The sequence below is a fragment of the Myodes glareolus genome, chromosome X (assembly GCF_982192425.1).
Source record: "Myodes glareolus chromosome X, mMyoGla1.1, whole genome shotgun sequence".
NCBI classification, from domain to species: Eukaryota; Metazoa; Chordata; class Mammalia; order Rodentia; family Cricetidae; genus Myodes; species Myodes glareolus.
Window position 1 is genome coordinate 134670180 of NC_142053.1, and position 19320 is coordinate 134689499.

The 19320-nt window shown below is 42.3% G+C and overlaps 1 long non-coding RNA gene across 1 annotated transcript in view; it reads left to right on the top strand.

The window, feature by feature from the left end:
• LOC125417929 (uncharacterized) overlaps positions 1–18626 on the top strand; it is a 32459-nt gene extending 13833 nt beyond the window's left edge. Inside the window, exons 2-5 of the long non-coding RNA XR_015000211.2 lie at positions 12397–12482; positions 15105–15151; positions 17066–17172; positions 17551–18626. This is a non-coding gene — a long non-coding RNA (uncharacterized LOC125417929). The remainder of the gene's footprint in view (positions 1–12396; positions 12483–15104; positions 15152–17065; positions 17173–17550) is intronic.
• Positions 18627–19320: the final 694 nt, after the last annotated feature.

Genomic DNA, 19320 nt, shown 5'->3' on the forward strand with positions numbered 1-19320 from the left:
GAATGTAAAAGGCTTGCTGTTGGCATCTACCTTTGTAGATTAGAGGGGAAAGGTAAGCGCGTCACAACAGAGCACGCAGTTTTTACTTTGAGGTAACGTTCTTTGACATTAGTTGTTCAGTCATTCAACAAACATTATTGAATGCGTAGGTTGTGCCAGACACTCATTATCTTGGGTATTTGCAAATAGCACTCTGACATTGGCTCTCCTCTGGGGATTCCCCTTGTCTTTCACTAATGTGAATAATTAGGACTAACCCTAATTTCTTCTTCCATTTCAGCCAGGCCTTAGGAAACTTCCATTTGCATTCCTTCAGCATTGCCTGACTGCTTAGCTAGTTGTAGATAGTTAATTCTGTTGGTTAATGGGCTGAGCAAAGAGGTTAAGGTCACAGTGTCAATGCCCGGGAGCTGGTTTCCCTCGCTGCTTGTGCACACTGGCTTTCTTTTCCCACCTCTGATGTGAATGCTCCCTACTCCCTTAAGATGTTTGCACAGTTTCTTGACTTGGCTATCCGCCATCTTGCCTGTACTTACTGAGATTCAATGTCAGTTTTCATTTCTTCTCCTTCGTTACCTGGTCAAGTATTGCAGTTTACAGCCTGACGGAGCCTTGTACTTCTCTAGACTGATATCCATTACTATTCATAATTATATATTTATTATCATTACTACTTGATATGCTTCCTTTGAGTCAGTAAAGGTAGATTTAAGCTACATGCAATAAAATACTTGGCTGGTTGCAGTCGAAGTGTAAGAGACTTATTCACCTTTTGTCATGGCACAGGCAGTCCAACATAGCTAGGGGTTCTGTCCTGAAACGCAGGGCTTGGTAGTCTCTTCTATCTCTGCCATCTGTGGAAAATATACTTGATTAAAGATAACTGCTACTACTCCAGGCATTGTGTTCATAGTCCTGTCCGAAAGAAGGAAGAGGAAAAGTGAGTACCAATTGATTACTATTTATATCTTGTTGGCCAGAATTGGGCCACTGGGCCACATGATCATTCCTGGTAGGAAAAGAGTTCAAAAGGATAAAATTGTCTTTTGTTATTGCTGTCTTTCTTTTACTTGGGATTTGCAACTTGTGTAGCAAACCCGAGAGAGACAGAAAGGCCTCTGTATAGAGCAGCCCAGTGTCCTTATGCCCTTACTACTTCAAAGCCAAAGCTGGGAGGGGCCCGTATTTGTTTTCTCCACCTGCACAGTGTCTAGTTTGTCGTAGGCAGATTGTTGGATGTGACATATTGTTAACTGTAAATGAAGGAATGAATGAATTCTTGTGGAAAGTATTTTTTACCTTGGACCTGTTGCGGGTTGAGTTTGAATGCTGTCTCCAGAGGATGGCCCTGTTTTGAAATATTGTAGAACCTATGGGACACGGGACCTGGATGACAGAAGTAGGTCACTATGAACAGGCTTTAAAGTTTATAGCTACTTCTATTTTCAGCCTGCTCTCTCTGCTTCCTTGTCCTCCATTATAGATCCAAAGCCGTACCGAGAATTCAATACTTTTAAAGGGCCGAGAGTCTGCAAAGCAACAGGAAAATACATAAGCTATGGTTAACATGAAATCCTAACAGAAAATAGGTACTCAGTGATTGGTCACACCTTTTTTTCTTCAGGCATTGACCTTGTTTGTGTTGCTTTGTTTCTGTGGGGCTCAGTCTACAGGAAGCTATGCTTCTTGATTTCCTTGTCTTTGGACAAAATACCCGACAGAAGCAAGATAGAAGAAGAAGGGTGTATAGTGGGGTAGACCGGGTGGCAGCAGGGTGGAAGGACTATGTAAGGAAGGTCTAGGAAGCAGAGAGAGCAGGCTGGAAACAGAAGTAGGTATAAACTTTAAAGCCTGCCATACTGACCTGTTTCTGCAAGGCAGGTCCCATGTCCCAGAATCTACAGCTCAGAAAAGCTGAGAATTAAATGTCATAATTTGTGTTCAGTTCCCGTTGACCAGAAACTTTAAGGCAGTTGGCCTTATACTGTACTCTGCTCTTTGGCTTTAGTATTACATCAAAATATTTGTTGAGGACAAAGAAAATGATGAAATGAGAAAAGGGTCTCTGGGCCTTTGTAAAGAGAAGGGAACATGGAAAAAGAATGAGTTGGCATATTTTCCTGACTGTGAGTCTCTGCAACGGCTCTTCCCATCTCTGCCCTGTGCTACCCCAAACAGCCTTGGTGGAACTGCATGCTGCACCTACTGGTTGGTTGCTGCAGTTTTAAACAAATTGGTCAATAAATTAATTTCATAACAAACTCGCATGACTGATATGGTGGTTTGAAATAAAATGGATCCCAGAGGGAGTGGCAACTATTAGGAGGTGTGGCCTTGTTGGAGTAGGTGTGATCTTGTTGGAGGTGGTGTGTCACTGTGGAGGTGGGTTTTGAGGTCTCATATGCTCAAACCATGCCCAGTGAGGCAGACCACTTCCTGCTGCCTGTGCAAGATGTAGTACTCTCAGCTCCCTCTCCAGCATCATGTCTGCCTGCTCACTGTAATGTCCCCCCATGATGGTAATGGACTGAACCTCTGAATTGTGAGCCACTCAATTAAACTGACAAGGTAGAAAAGCCAAATGGAAGAAATAGCAAGATGAGCTGTCAGGGTGAAACAAACCAAACAAAATCTTGGTTTACACAGTCCTTGGTTCTCGACTCTTCTTCCTTCCTTCTTGGAATGGGGTCTGTGAACGCTAGACAGATCTGTTAGGATCTTGGAGCAGTGAACCAGGTAGAAAGAGGAGTCTGACGGAGCAAGCAAGCAACTGTAAGAGCGCCCTCTCTCATACACAGCCTCCTAGAACTGGCGTGGCCTAACTGAGTAGTAGCAACATATTTTGTCCTGTCCTCTTCAGCACGCCCCTCCTCCCCAGCAGCGTGTCCCTCCCCTTAATCTCTCTGGGCTATAGAGTTCTAGGGGAGACAAGATGCTCTTTTGGCTTTATTTCTCACATTACATTTCTCTGGAGTAAACAGCACTTCATTTTCCTTCCTTTGGTCCCACCAAAGGCATTTAAGGAAACTGTGCTGAGGGCCGGCATTCCTGGGCTGGCTTGCTCCGTGCCTGAAGCTGACATCTTTTGTGTGCATTTCATGGTTTATGGTAGAGTGGTTACAAATCAGCTCCCATTCTGGTAACTAAATTTTATTGACTTTTTCCAGTGCCTGTGGTGAGACTGACATGTCCCCTATTTAATTACTTCCTCCTTCCTGACGGCAGATTGAGGAAAGCAGAGGAGGTGCAGGTGACTCCAGGGCTAGAGAACTTCAAGTGCCCTTAGCTGGGTGGCTGAGTGGGGCTGGAGCAAGCGCAGGCCTGGGGATGTAACAACCTGCTGGCGGTTGTGCGCTGTGATTTTATGGCTGCATTGGGGGCAATAACTGAACAGTGGGGCCTTTGGACTAATTTGAAGAATGCTTTGCATACATCCCAGCTGCTCACCATATGTCTGACCCATGTAGATGGGAGGGGCTTTCCCCGAGCTCTTGTTTCCTTCCCTGGAAGTCAAGACTAACCGAGCCTTTAAGTGCCCAGCCGGGGGTGTTTTGGAGGAAGAGCATAGGCCACAAAAGCTTCAGCTGATTTAATCATAACCCAAATACATTTCTATGCTTTGCCAAATTTTTCCATTCCAATGACATTGTATCATTCTGTTCTCACAAAACCCCCAAATGTAGGCTGAGGGGAGAATCCTCCATTTACAAATGAAGAGACTGAGATCCACGGAGACAATAACCAAAATAAAAGCAGATGTTAGGCCACTGTCTATGTTTCAAGCTCTCTTTTAAACATTTGAGCAATACTGATTTATTTCATACTTGCGTCAAGCTAATAAAGCAGACACCATTCTTATCGTGGTCGAAGGAGATGAGCTCAGAGAAGCTGTTTAACTTGTCTGCGGTTGCACAGCTAGTAAAGAGTGGAACTAGGGTTCAAAATCAAGCAGTCTGCCTCCAGAGACCGTGTTTCCAGACTATACCTGCTGCCAGTCGACTTGGCCTTGATGGCAGTGGAGTTCACTCCAATCACCTGAAATGGATGCCTCATGGTATTTTAGATCTGGACTGTTTTCCTCTGCTTTGACTTAAAGTTATTTAATTATTCACTTAAAGTTATTTAAAGTTATTCAGCTAAAGATAGTCACTTAAAGTTCTTTAATTAGCCCCACTCTCCCTACTTCCCACGAAGTCGGAGGCCTATCCATTCCAAAGGAGTTGGAAAGGCTTAGGAAATTACTCCCAGATCAGGACTTTGGAAAATACAGGTATCTCGGGGCTAAAAGATTTCTAAATCCTGGCAGCCCAATGCCCAGAATACATACATATTTTCTCTGCCCATTGCCTGGCAGAACGAGTGTGTTTCTCACCGGACAGATGACTGTGAGCATGCATACCCCCAAGATTCATGCCTCCGGAGAATGGTCTCTCCTTGCTCCCTTGACAATTGCAAGGTTACTCTTAGTTGAAGGGAGCTCTTAGCCTGTGGTGAGTGGAACTAAATCATGTGACAGACAGGAAACTGCATGAGTGTGAGAGTCTCTGTGGCTGCCCTGGATGACTTTCTCACAAGAGACAACAAGTGAAAGCTTTGTTCCGCATCTGACCTTTGGGTGTGTCTAAATGTAGGCCAAGCCCAAATTAGAATTTAGGATGGAGGTCAAAAGGCACAGGTGTGACTCTCATTTTCTTTCTTTAGTTTCCACATTAACTCTGTAGCCAGGCGTTGGGCACCATGAAAGAGGGAAGGCGCTATAAATCGGACAGAGAGCCCATAGTAAGAATGCATGCATTAGGATTTGGAGTATAAGAACCATATTTTTGGGACAAGTAGATTCTCATTTAATTTTTTATTTTACATTCCAACCCCAGTTCCCCCTCCCTCCCCTTCTCCCACCTCCATCTCTCCCCATCCCTTCCACTCCTCAGAGGGGGTAAGGCCTCCCTTGGGGAGTCAACAAAGTCTGTCACTTGAGGCAGAATCAAAACCCTCCCCCTTTATCAAGGCTGAGCAAAGTATCCCACCATAGGGAATGAGTTTCCAAAAGCCAGTTCACGCACCTGGCATAAGTCCTGGTCCCATTGCCGGCACCCCCAACAGATCAATCCGCATAACTATCACCCATATTCAGAGGGCATAGTTCAATTCCATGCAGGTTCCCCAGCTGTCAGTTCAGAGTCCATGAGCTCCCACTAGCTTGGGACAGCTGTCGCTGTGATTTTCCCCATCATGACCTTAAACCCCCCTACACACACCTTGCTCATATGCCCCTCCTCCCTCAGTTCAACTGTACTCCAGGAGCTCAGCCCAGTCCTGGGCTGTGGATCTCTGCATCTGCCTCCATCAGTTATTGGATGTAGATTCTATGATGACAATTAGGGTAGTCACTAATCTGCTTATAGGGGAAGGCCAACTCATGCACCCTCTCCACTCTTTCTAGGAATCTTAGCTGGGCTCATCCTTGTGGATTCCTGGGCATTTCCCTAGTACCAGGTTTCTCCCTAAACCCCATAATAGCTTCATCTATCAAGATATTTCTTTCATTTCTCTCCCTCTCCATCTCTGCCCCCAACTCAGCCATCTCGATCCCCCATGTTCTGATTCCCCATCTCCTCTTTTTGACCCCTTCCAGTTTACCCAGGAGATCTTAACTATTTCCCTTTCCTGGGTCCCTCCATGTGTGTCCCTCTTAGGGTTCTCTTTTCTGCCTAGCTTCTCTGGGGTTGTGGATTGTAGCATGGTTATCCTTTGCTTTAAGTCCAATATCCACTTATGAGTGAGCATATACCATGTCTGTCTTTCTGGGTCTGGGTTAACTCATTCAGGATGTTTTTTTTTTCTAGTTCCTTCCATTTGTGGGACAACTAGTTTTAAAGGTTGAATTCTCCCCAGAAGTAGACCTTGTATCAAGGATTTGTATGTAAATAGTAGATTTGGGGGTTGATTACAAAGTTCTTCATACAGATGACCTGAGAGGAAGGCTGAGTGATAGAACGCCTCTCCAGCATGAATGGCACCACATGCCCAAGCCAGCATCGTTGGGATTGGATAAATGAGCAATTTATCCAAATAAAAGGCAAGAAAAGAAAGTCAAGTTGTAGTATCAGTTTGGGGCTTAAACCACTAGGCCATTGTGCTGTGGACCTCAGGTAGGTGGTGTGGGACACGCCTTCAGATGCTACTTGTGGGACAAAGGAGGTAGCCTATTTAGCGATTATTTCATTTTAGTCATTGGTTTGAGGTTGCCCTTATGAGTCTCAACTCATCAGCACTCAGGTTTCTGCCACTTATTGGCTGAAAGGACTGTGTTTGCTAAGAGTTTTTTCAGGTATGCGCTCGCATGGGCACAGTGACTGTCCAAGGGCAAAGCACGGGTGCTATCTGATTGACAGACAAACAAGTTTCCATAGAAACAGGAGGTGGGGAAAGACAATATATTCCAATTAGAACTCTCAGTTTTAAGTGAAAAAAAAATCCCAAATAAACATTGCCCAAGAAAGAAAAAGTAATTCGTGTGAGTCACAAAACTCTAGAAGTTCAGAGTAAGTGGCCCTGAGCATAGCAGCTGGCCATTGGTTTGGACTTGCCCATTATGTGTGCTTAGTCTAGGATTCTGGCTTCCCCAATTTGTGTGTGTAAAATAAACACACAAAGAATGCTATATTGAGGTTGTCTTCTGTATACCTCTCATTCCTCTCTCTTCTGTCTTGATCTTTTTCTCTGGATGTCTAAGAAGAGCGAAAAAGATGGTACCTCTAGGTTTCCGCGACCCTTCTTCCTCCTAATCTCAGAGTAAAAGAGCATTTTCCCCTAAGGTCCTTGGTTAAAAATCTTAGAGAACAAAGGAAACGAAGTCAGTATAATGAAGAGATATCCAGTTATCAGGTACGTCTGAGTCCTGTTCACAATAATTAGGACATGGCATCAACCTATGAAGTCGTCAGCGATGATTTGGTAGGTGATGAGTCGACGGTGGAAAGGGCAGTGCATACGCATGTCACAATACCATGCAGCCTTACAAAGAAAGAAATGCTGACATTTGCAACAACAGCCTGAACAGAACAAGAGGACATTGGGGTTAGTGAAAATAAGTCACACATAGGAAGTCAAATGCCATGTGATCACACTAAGTGTGAAATGTGGAAAGGTTGACCTCACAAAAGCAAGCAGTGAGACCAGGAGCTGTCAGGGAAGAAGGCTTGAGAAAATGTTAGTCTAAGGATTCAAAAGTTTCCTAGGAAGAATAAAGTCGATCTATTGTAAACATAGTGGCTACAGTTAATAGCCAGCATTCCTGAAAACTGACGAGTGGGTAGATATGAAGTGTTACTACCATAAAAAGTGACAAGTATGCTAATTCATATGTTAACTATCTTGATCTTACCATTCTACAATGTATGCTGCATATGATAATAAGCGTGAATAACTTGCTTATCAAATTAAAATATGTATGTATGTATACATATGAGTGAAAAGAAAGACCTTTAAAAGCCTTTGGATTGGTTTAATGTGGGTCAGACACTCATCCTTCTTCCAATTGACATGGAAAGAAAGAGAACTCTGGTCATGTGTTGTGTTGAAGAAGATCGTACCATTCTGCTCCAACAACCTAGCTCATAAGCTGAGTATCTATCTATGCTGGAAGGAGAGATGCTTCTCCCACAGCAGCCTTTTCTTTCTGTGGACACATTCCAAGACACCTAGTGGATGCCCAAAGCCATGGATAATACTGAACTTGATTGTGTTTAACATAGTCATACTTATTATAAAGTTGAAAATTCTTGGCTCTTTATTTTATATTTTGGTTTTTTGAGACAGGATCTCTCTACATAATCCTGGCTATTCTGAAACTCACTATGCAGATGAGGCTGGCCTCAAACTCATAGAGATCTGCTTGCCTCTACCTCTCGAGTTCTGGGATTAAAGACATGTGCTACCATGCCTGGCTTTGATAAAGTTTAATTTTTGAATTCGGCACAGTAAGAGAGTAGCAGCTAATAATAGAAGAGAATGGTTGTAGCTTCATACTGTAGTGAAAATTTGAGGATGTGTTCACTGTATCTCAAAATACCCTACCGTACCTCGTGTTTTCACTTAAATGAAGAACGGTCCTCTTTGTCTTTCTTCTTCCCAGTTGGTAGCACTACTGAGATTTGGGGCCATTATGAAGTCAGATGAGGGTCATTATAAGCAGTGTGCTACTGCGACAGTTGATGTGATAACCAAGGTGGCTGCTGACCATGGGGCCATGGCATATGCAGTATGAATATACTAAATAGGGGTATTGCTCATGTTCTGAGTGAGACGTGGACTTTATCAAGGTATTCAGAATGTTACACAACTTCAAATTTGTGAGATGCTTATTTATCTATTGGGCTTTCCCGTTGATGTGTTGGGTCTGTGGTTTACTGTGTGTGAGACAATCTGTGAAAAGCAAACCTTTGGATAACAGAGAACTACTGTAGATGCTAAAAAATGAGTTTTCAAAGGAAAAGACAAATCGAGGCCCTGGTTTGCGGCTGGTTTCAATGGCACAGATTTCAAGCGAGCAACATGGTGTCATCAAACATGGAATGAGAGGTTTGCACAATCGGCCTTTGTAAGTCAGGGAAAACTGGCTCCGGCGTGCAACTGGGCAGTTATCCACAGAGACTGTCCCTAGGCAGATGGTGTGTACGGTCCCTACACCTGCAGAAGACCACAGTCTACCTTGTAGAGCTTTAGTTACCCTGAAGACTCAGTTTAAGAACTGGCAGAGCAGGATGTTTTGTCTGGATTATAGGATGCTCGGCTGGCCTCATATATTACCACAAGTGACCTGCTGCCCCAGCCCACCCTACTCACTTTGCATGCATCACCAGCAAATACTTAACTGGTCACTGATGCTCAAAAATGAAGCTTACAACATACACCTGTGCACCGTGCCAGTCCTGGGCAGGGAGGAATCCTACTGGCCTTGTTCAGTGTTCTATTCCCAGAGGCCATAAGAGAGCTTGGGAAACCGCACAGACACTCCATATGGATACAGGAAACCTGCTTTGTCTGTGGAGTTTGATGCGTTCCCCCAGGTCAGAAATGCACCCACTTTGCGAACAAACCTTCCCTGCCTCTGTGATATCTCAGGCGAGTTCACTTGGTATCTCCCAGTTGTTGTCAGAGGCACTCCGAACTTTCTCACGGTGATCCTGGGAGGGACCAGCTGCTGGACCGACATCCTCGGTCATAGGCTCCAAGGAAAATGAACCATTGGGCCTTTGGTCCTGTTGGGGCTCCATTGTTCCTTGAGTTCCCTGACTTGATGGTGTTTGTGGGTTTTGGTCGGGAGAGTTGCCTCTTATGTACCCAGGGGCTCTTCCCACGTAGGAGTAGACGAAGATAGCATCCTTTCATTAAGTCCCCAGAGCCTGTTGTGGCTTGTCCGATTAGAGTCTCCTTACACACTGGGACAGGGAACTTTCTGCCTTTGCAGTTCTTTTGTTTCAGGATAAAAAAAAAACCTAGCTAGGAAGCTGCAAGGTTGAGAAGTTGTTAAACACACACACACACACACACACACACACACACAGTCACACTGAACCAGATTTGCTGATAACAGGAGAACGGGAAAGCCTGAAGCTGAGGGAGCGTTTCAAGGTCAAAGGCAAGGAAAAGCTGAGTAGACAACAGTTGAATGCATTATTTAGTGTGTTCCACATCGCAAAGCCAAGAATGGTTCCTTCGCACCAGAAGATTTGATGTATCAGGCTGGCTGGCTCTGCAGAGGCTACCCCCCAGTCTCCTCCTGACTTCATGGAGACATGGTTGTCTAGGTGACAACTGTCAGGCAAGAAGCTGCAAGTTGAAGAATAAAATCGCCTCAGCTAATAGAGCAGCATGCTATTATGTACCTGAAGGTTTAACTGCTATATTAGCCTGAAAGAATCATTTGGAGGGGCAGAAGGAGTTCGCTTTTCCCTGGGCTACACCAGTGAATTCAATTTCTATTGAAGAGAGACTAGCATTTTAAAAACCACTGTGTGTGGAGCTTCGAGTCCTTTTCTTCTTTCGGTGAGAAATGATTTAATAATGAACTTACAACTGCAGGGCCTCTAGTCAGCTCCTTGGAGCCCTGGAAGAGGGAAGAGGCAGTGGGCAGGGGCCAGGGGCTGGCAGGCTCCATCCTGTTCTGTCCTTGCTCAGGCCTGGGCTCCCTGACTGAGGTTACCCCAGAGCAACTTGGTTTAGACACGTGGAGAGCCTGAATGATAATTTTCTTCCCTCCCAAGATTGCCGGCTGCCTCTAATTAACGGTTGTGAATTCCTTAGATGGGGTTGTTATCAGATGGAAAGGGGCTAATTGTACCGGTCACAATAGTTAACCTCTTCCAGAAGGAAGGGTGTGTGTGTGTGTGTGTGTGTGTGTGTGTGTGTGTGTGTGTGTGTGTGTGTGCCAGCGCGCGCATAAATGTACGAGAGCATGCTTTCGTTCTTTCTGCAAATGAGGCAGAAAAGCTTGAGAATCATTGAAATCCTCTGGCATCAAGACACCAGAAAATGGAAGACTGTATTCACTGAGACTTTTTCGACAAGTCCAGTGGCCAGCATTTACTGGATGCTTTATAGTGCTGAGCTCTTTACACGTTTCATCATGTTTAACTCTTACTGTTCCTGAGTCCTAAATGGGATAATTTCCATTGATCCCTTCTTTGAACTACAAATAGTCTCAGCCCTGTTTCCTTGTGACTCAGGTATCTTAACTCCAAATTGCCTATGCACCTTTAGAGGCAACTTCGCAAAGACAAGCCCATGATTCTTCTACTGTGTTCTGGAAGGTGCTGGGGTCTGGAGTGGCAGTGGCAGGTGATGTGAAAATGCTCCCATGGGGAAATTTTATCTGAAAAAAAGAAATTTGGTCTGGAAAGGGAATTAAATCAATGCAATATAATCAAAACTATAAGGAAAATAGTAATAATAACTATTTTGTAGTCCTCCTCATGTGCCAAGCCCACTTCTGAGTGCTGGAAGCAAGTCCATGAAGAAAGAACTGTGATTATTTCTGTTCTAGAGAGGAAAACTAACAGAGAAGAGGTGAGAGTGCCTGCCCAAGCTTGTCCAATTCGTCAATGGCTTACGTAACCCGTGACTCTAAAGCTTACTGGCTTGCAGGGACACCGGGTATTACTGTGCTTCTTTCACGGTTTCTATAGGCTGGGGATTAAGGAGTGGCCCAGTCAGATGTTTTGTGACTTAGCTTCTCACATGAGATTTCACTTATGTGTCAACTGTGATTGTACCCTTCCAATTGGATATACTCACATGATTGACAAAGTAGGTGCAAGTTGGCCAGGGCTAACTAAGTTCTTCACAATATGGACTTCATTGTACAGGTCTGTTTGAATGTCCTCGTAACATGGCATCCAGCTCACCTAGCTAAGGGTCCAAGAGACCAAAGGAGACGATAGAGGATTGTCATACCTTAAATGGAAGTAATGTTCTGTCGTGACTTCTATGTGCTACTGGACAGACACATCAAACTCTGATTTAATCTGTGCTCAAATTTTCCATGTGTTGAATATGATAAACTCCATAGCTTTTACTTAAGATTTATTGTTTCAAGTGGTAGGATCCAGGTTCTTAAAAGTTTATGAAATGATGTATGCTTGAAGCTGGAGAGACAGCTCAGTGAGGAAGAATGCCTGACCTGTAAGCATGAGGACCTGACTCCACGATACTAACTAAAACCCATGGAAAAAGCTGGGGGTGGGCAAAGACAGGGGAATCATTTGAACTTCCTGCCAGCAAGTCTAGTTCCAGGTTCAGTGAGAGACTTTGTCCCAAGAGAACAAGGTAGAGGTGGGCAGCATATGCTAGTTTGAATGAGAGTGGTTGCTATATATGGGTTCGTATATTTGAATACTTGGCCTCCAGTTGGTGGGTGTTTGGGGAGGATTAGGAATTGAAGCCTTGTAGGCAGTTTTCCTGTCCCTAATTCACTCACAAATAAACACTCCTAGGCTTATATTAATTATAAATGCTTGTCCAATAGTTCAGGCTTATTAACTAACCCTTACATTTTAAGTTAACCTGTATTCATTACTTACGTTCTGCCACATGGTGGTACCTTATTAGAATGGCACATTCATCTCCTGCTCCCTCTGCATCTAGCTGGTGACTCTAGACTCTGCCCTTCTTCCTCACAGTATTCTCCTAGTCTGGCTCTCCTGCCTAACCTTCTTCTGTTCAGCTATTGGCCAGTCAGCTTCTTTACTAAACCAATCACAATGACATATATTCATACAGTGTAAAGGAATACAACAAAGCCTTACTGAAGGAAGTAGTGTGTCACTGGAGTGGGCTTTGAGGTTTCAAAATACTCAAGCCAGTTTGAGTTTGCTGTCTGCTTCCCACTTGTAGGTCAAGATGTGAGCTCTCAGCTGCTGCTTCATCAACCTCCCCCCATGCCCTGGCCCCACCATCATGGACTCTAGTCCTCTGGAATGGTAAGCCCAGTTCAACTCTTTCTTTTATAAGTTGCCTTGGTCATAGTGTTTTATCACAGCAATAGAAAAGTAACTAATACACAGAAGTGACACCCAGCAAAACTCCTTTGGTTTCTGCATGTGTGGACATGGTTGAACATATCCATCCATACATATGAATATGCCACAAAATTAACACACACTTACACATGCATACACTCACATACATGAGATGGTATGTTTGATATCTTAGATGCTCTATGGCTCTATACTAAATGGTAGTTTTTGAGGAGGAGATGATAAGAAAGTAGGGAGACCTTTGAGTTGTTTGGTGTTTAAAACAAAGTACCAAAAACTTTGGAAATCTTTAGCCTGGCACATGTCCTGTTCGGGGAATCATATGGGTACAAAACATATTGAGTTAGAGTTTCTGGCCTATGAGTAGGCCTGTTGATCACATGCAGAAGGAAGCTGCCAGCATCATTTTTAGCAGATGAACTGATTGTTTTTTCCTCTTATGTGTTTTCTGCTGTGTGTATTTGGACTATCAAAGCCAGTGATAAATAAGTAGATTTTCAATGACAATTTAAGATGTTTGGGTGGAAATAACTATGGATTTTAAAAACTCAATATTTTATGGCATCTTAATTTGTACTGGATTGGATACCTTGCTAGAAACGGACAGAAAGAGATAAACCAAACTACATGATCTCTGCTCTTACGGTGTTTATAGGAATCAGATATTAATCAAATAATAGTACAAATTAATGCATAATCACAAATTGATAGAAGTACCATAAAGGAAAGGATGTAGCATTAGGCCAGCAATAACTGGAAGCAATGATAAAGTGATTCTTTAACTGAGATCTGTAGCCGAATCTGTGTAAAAGCACAAGCAAAAAGGAAGCATATTCAAAGCAGAGAAAAGAACATGCAAACCATGTTTTTGTAGAAGAAAGGAACCCATGAGGCTGAAGCAAAGGAAGCAAACAGTAAGTATAGTGTGAGAGGGGAGTAAACAGCTTGCCAGAGACAAGGTCATGCAGGCCCTACAAGCCATGTTAAATATGTTAGTCATTTTTGAACAAGGAAAGGTCTTACAAAGGTTTTAGAGAAACACAGCCACATGAGCAGACTGGTGCTTTGAAAACATCCACATCAGACTCATGGATACCAGATTAGATCAGGAAAGACTCAAAGCAAGAAGCTGACTTAGGTCTGAGGGGTATTCAGAAGGGAGCTACTGCTTTGGACCACAGTGCTGGCTACGGAAAGAGTGAGGAGGAAGTGGCTTGGAAATGAGCAAATTCTTATGAGTGTAAGGTCAAAGCAACTATCCATCTCCGGCAGGAGGTAAGGGTGTGAGAGGAAACGTGGGGTTCTACAAAGCAACAGGGAGAAAATTTTATGTGAAAGACAACTTGAGCAGAGGAAGCTCGGACTCGGTCTGCAGAAGGAAAGCAGGGGAGTATAGGAGATGATGTGTGAACAGTGGCCATTGTTGCTAAGAGGCATTGACAGCCCTCTGTAAGGTTATGTGGTATAAGGGCCTCACACAAATAACAAGTCTCAAGAAAGTACCCTTAGTTCAATTTTATACAAAAAAAGCAAATAACAGTTCCAATGATCAGAATGAGTATTCTGTCAACCAACAGCCATACTATGTCACCGAGTGCTCCTTGTAGACCATTATTGAGTTTAAAATAATTCTTCAACCTTAGAAAACATAGTATATAAAACAGAATACATTGCACCAAAGGTGTGTTTCCAGATGGGGACTCTAAGGGTAGCCAGTTCTTAAGAGTAACTCTAGTTTGCATATCTTTTAAATGATATTTTCCTCAAAAATTATGAGTAGATCTGTGTCAGCACTTAGAACAAAATGCTGTGGGCAGAGTGGCTTAACAGATTTTCTCACAGTTCTGGAAGCAAAGCTATCCAAGGTCAAGGAACTGATAGGTTCAGGTTTTTGACAGGATCCTCTGCCTGGTTTGTAGATGGCTGCTCTCTGCCTGTATGTTAGCATTAGCAGGACTTCTTGTGGTCTCACTGGGAGAGAAAGAGCTGATATTTCTCAATTACTCATCAAGACAGCAATCCTATAGTGAGGAAGACCTCATCTAAGTTGAATAAGCCTACAAGAAGCCTTGCTAATTGCCCCATCACAGTGTGGGTTAAGGTGTCAATATACAAACTGGAAGGGGACAAAGACTTAGTCATAGCTGTGGATATTTAAATGATAAGATTCATGAATCAAATGAAATGAATGAAGGTGGAAAACCATGAATATAGGAATTTGATTTTGAAGGTACCATCTCAAAATAGTATGGGAAATTCTGGCCTGATGAGTGTGTTGAGACAACTGGTTAGCCATCTGGATAAAACAGAAGCCGATCTAGTCACCATATCATGAAATAAAAAAAAAGACATTAAAATTTGATCCAAAATTCAAATGCCAAATGATTTTAATCTTTAAAATTATTAGAGAAGAACACAGGAAAGTTCCTGTATTACTTTGGAGTGAGTGGGCCTTTCTAAGTATGACTTGAAGCTCAGAACCAACAAAAGAAAGGCTTGGTAAATTTAGCTACATAAAAATCACAGTAGATTTTTGTTTGTTTTTTGTTTTGTTTTTCGAGACAGGGTTTCTCGTGCCGAAAATGATGCTCAACTGAACTCATGTGAGAAACGTAAGCTAAATGCGCCAATATGTCTGCCATCTATTTTTACCTATCAAATTTGCAAACCAGCTCACTATCTATTGGCAAAAGAAGAAAACATAAGCACACTTCTATCTTTTTTCTTTTTCTTTCTTTCTTTTCTTTTCTTTTTTTTGAGACAACGTTTCTCTGTGGCTTTGGAGCCTGTCCTGGGACTAGCTCTTGTAGACCAGGCTGACCTCAAACTCACAGAAATCGCCTGCCTCTGCCTCCCAAGTGCTGGGATTAAAGGCCTGCGCCACCACCACGACACTTGTACCTTAATTGTGGGAGCATATATTTTGTATGACACCTCAGGGTACAAAATTTGTCAAAAGTCATCAAAATTGCAAGTGTTTGTTCTATTTTGCCCAGATATTTAATTTTAGGATTTTGACTGTAGAAATAGTTGCCTTCTTTTGAAACAATGTACACATGATGCTATTCATTGCAACAGGATTAGAAATAGTTTAAGATTGAGAAAAACCCAAGAGAAGGCTGGCTAAATAAATTACAACGTATCTTTTCAGTCTCTATAAAAATAAGTGAGGGAGATCTCCATGTACGATATAGAAATATACTTTAAAATGAAAAAAAGCAAGAGACAATTATGTTCTTTTTTCTGTTTTTAGGGAGTAAAATTGGCATTTATACTCATATTTATTTACATATGTCTAAAAAATTAGGGGAGGATTCTATGCTATACATTTTTTACATTTCTGCAGATGTGATGTGGGATATCTTCCATTGTATGGAACTATAGAAAGATAACTATCCTAGAAAGATAACTATCCATAGTATTTTCTTCTTGGTGGCATACAAAATAATGATGAATCTCAAAATTGATGACATCATAGAAATGATGAAATGTTACCTAGTATGTAGAGAGAGACTGTGGAAGGATGAGGAGAAATCTTTTTCTTATGTGCTTTGTGATGATTTGCATTTAAGTCTTGTGAATTGATTTTCCCTATAAATTGAATATTTAATAGTTTTTTTAAATAAAATAATGGTATTTGTAAAATAAGATAATAATTCTATCTATCTGTCTATCATATCTATCTATCTATCTATCTATCTATCTATCTACCATCTATCTGTTTGTCTGTCTCTCTCCTGTCTGCCTGTCTGTCATCTATCTACAGTGGATTAGTTCCTAGTGTCTGAGTCCTCTTGTAGTGATGTTCTAAGAGACTCACTCTTACACGATTAAAATGTAACACGACCTAGCCTACAATTGGTGCATGTTAGTTGACGTCAGTGGGCTGTGCAGACCACAGTCCTCTTGGAGCGCTATGGCCTCCTTACCACCATACTTAGTTTGGCCACCAGACAGGATGTGTTGTTTTTCTAGTTCTGAATAAAGTAGCTTTAGTTTGGAAAGTAGAGAGACATTGCATCATCATAAAGACTTGTGAGCAGTGGAACCCACTGTCAAGTTGCCTTGTACAACATAGTATATATTGTCTCAGGTCTAGAAAAAACCCAGATGCCTAGAAAAAGCACAGAACTGAACTAAGACCGTGCTTTTCACCATTGTCTCTTTTCAAAAGAAAAAGAAGAGATAAATTCTGAATCATCTAAGCATCTACTCTAGTGTTATGAACAAAAATACTAGTCTTCTTCTCCGTCCCCAAGACCTTTATTGGCCTCTTATGGATTAAGCTGAGTCTCTGGGTGCTACTTTTGGACTTTAACTTTTCCCTAGAGGTTCACATATTAAAAGGGTGCCATCATTTAAATCTTATGTTCCCACAAAGGATCATGTATTAAAGGTTTGGTCCCACTGGTACTTTGGGGAGGTGGTAAGAACTCTAGGGCCTGCTGAGATCTTTAGACCACTGAGAATGCGTTTTTGAAGGGGACTGTTTGGTCCTGATCTTCCTCTCTCCTATTCCCTTTCAGACCCCCTTAAGATGAGCAGATTTTTCCTGCCACACAATCAACTGAAGATGTTTCTTTGCTACAGACCTCAAAAGACAAATTGATCACAGATTGGACATTTCAAAACTGTGAGTCAATATAACTTTTTATATTTACTTCAGGTATTTATTGTAAAAGAAAGCTACTATACTAGATATGATGCCAGCAATAAACAATCCATGCTATAAGCAACCCATGCTATAGGAAGGGTCTGATGTAGTATTCTGAATTATGTTCCAAGTATTTTTTAATATAAAGTAGAACAGGAAAAATACTAGCAGATCTATGTTTTAGTGAATGGAAATGTATGTAACACCTGGAATGACCTAGGTCAGAGTCAAGGGACCAGGATTTTAGTTCTTTAGTAAAGCACCGGATGATTTCTGATTACTTGTTTAGTGGCTCTTTCTCTTGGTTTTCCTATCTGAAAAACAGAAGCAATTATCTATTTTGTTCTCTTTGGAAAGGGCTGCCGTGTGAAGCAATGGCAGAGCACTTCTGAAGACACTGAAGCCTGGCAAATGCTGCGGACAGAAACAACGCTCCATTTCCGCCTTCATTGAAAGGAGAATCAACGTTTGTGTTAAGACATTTGACAGAGAGTAGCTGTGCCTCAGCCAAAGGCCTTTCCCAACTTCATCGTGTGGTAGTTAGGAAACCTTTTGAACAATGACAGTTGGAAGAATGGAGACTGTAAGCCTGTCATCTGATGAAGAAACAGTGACACCCAAATGCCCTTTAGCAAGTCCCATTATACTGTCCATGCCTCAGCATTCTCCCAACTGTCCCCTAGGTAGATGTCGGCATTAGCATTCTTGTGTCTCATATAGAGAGTCTAAAGTCTGTAGCTGAGCCCCGACTCCAAAACATATACTGTTCCGTTCTTCTGGCCTATATCTTCTCTCCTATTCTCTGAATTGCTCTCAATAGTGGTGTTCAGAAACCTTAGAAATCTGAGGGTCTGGACAACTAAGGTAGACCATAGACAGAAAGGAGACAGAGAGTGTGAATGTAGGAACATTTTCTACCTCTAACATAGGCTATTAACACATGTATAGTAGGACATATGGTGACCATCTGGAACGGAAACTCCTTACGTCACTGCTGAAATTCAGACCAATAATGCAGTCAGTTTAGGAAGAATTGTAATGCCCTACTCTCCTAAAAGCTTGCCTTCTGAGTGAATGCCCTTGGCAAACCATGATTAAGAGCAGCAGTATATTTGTTGGCACACAAAATGAAATGTCAGTTGATATATGGGGCCATGATACTCCTTGACCTTAATTGTCTTCTGGAACATTGTGTCCTAATCCTCCCATGGATGTCACTGATAATGATCTGGCCATGCAAGCTTATACAAACAAAAAGGACATCCCACAAAGGGATCAAAGACATTTCCATCAATCAGGTGCCCTGAAGGAAGTGCCAGATAAACAGTTCCAGCTGGTGGCAAGTAGAGATAGACCAGGGATAAACCAACTATAGTCCTTGGTGAAATCTGGTTCCTGACCTGCTCATATAAATAAAGTATTGCTGAAACATAGCAAGCTTACTTTTTTTCATGTATTGTTTGCTTTTGCCTACCACTATAAATGGAGTGGTCACAACACAGACTGTATGATCTGCAGAGCTGAAAATATTCGTGATACTGTTATCCAGCTTTTTGCGAAACAAGTTTCTGACCTCTGCACTAGACAATGGATGTGCAGGTGAACTTGACCCTGTGAACACTGACAAAACCCTTGGCCATGTCCTTTGATAGTGATATACCGGAAGGGGAGTTGGATAGGAATGTCTGGAGGTCACCATGTTCATAGAACTGCTTCTAAAGGGCCTGACTCCAATCGAATGGCGGTAATCGTCCCAAATTTTCAAATATCAGGAAGTCCTCAAACACTGTGCACATAATGTATTTATGTAGTCAAGACCTGAAGAGCCTCAGCGACCTGAGCAAGCACTCTCTTAGTTGTCTCCTTTCCTAATGTTGCTGTGCTCAATTAAAACAGAGGCAGAGTGAGCCCTTATTAGAGAACTTTTGGAAGTGACATTTTTGGACTTAAGCATCTTCTCCTGGAAAACCGAGTGGCTTGAGAAACTGTCTTAAAAGGATGGCAGAGCATGAAATGACAGTAGTAAGTTAGCTTCTCAGCTCTGGAGGAGCCTCTTGAACCAGGAACCCAAATAAGTACTAGTAGACCTTGAGACAATCAAAGATATCAGGGCAACAGAATGGAATT